Genomic DNA, 565 nt, shown 5'->3' on the forward strand with positions numbered 1-565 from the left:
AACGAATGGGTAAGGTCCTCGGGTAAACCTGCAAATTAGATTTTGGATCTTCTCTTTTCTGGGAAAGTATTCTGGGAGGTGGGGTAGGCTCCTGCTCTACACAAACCATCCTAAACCCATCTGGTTTACATTTAAATTGCTCTTTGTCTTACTAAGCAATTGAGGAAGAGGATGAGCCATAATTAGGATTTCCTTCCCATTCCCACAGAAACATCCTAATGGGAAGGAAGCCCTCAGGTAGATGAAGTGAGGGACTGAGAGGGAGGGGACATTTTCTTGAGCATCTATTGTCTGCATGTCACAAATGTCACAAAAGCTCTCATTTGATCCCTGCCCCTTCCCTGTGAAGGGCGCACGCACTCAGGTCACAGAGAAGAAAACTGGCGAGACCCCATGGGATCTGCCCAAGGTTGTCCGGCTGCTTGGAAACAGAGTTAGAATTTATGCTGCCGGTAGAAGGGTTCTCCCCACAAAAAGGATGTGAAATATTACCCTGTTGGGGAACAGGACTGGCAGGCATCTCATGCTAAGCAGTGGTGGTAACAGAACAGACAAAGCTGAGTAA

General features: G+C 47.1%; 1 long non-coding RNA gene across 1 annotated transcript in view; it reads right to left on the reverse strand.

The window, feature by feature from the left end:
• The window catches only part of LOC104994871, a 12,910-nt gene that overhangs the window by 2,618 nt on the left and 9,727 nt on the right, over positions 1-565 (reverse strand). The window lies entirely within an intron of this gene.

The sequence above is a fragment of the Bison bison genome, unplaced genomic scaffold, assembly GCF_000754665.1.
Source record: "Bison bison bison isolate TAMUID 2011002044 unplaced genomic scaffold, Bison_UMD1.0 scf7180017850428, whole genome shotgun sequence".
NCBI classification, from domain to species: domain Eukaryota; kingdom Metazoa; phylum Chordata; class Mammalia; order Artiodactyla; family Bovidae; genus Bison; species Bison bison.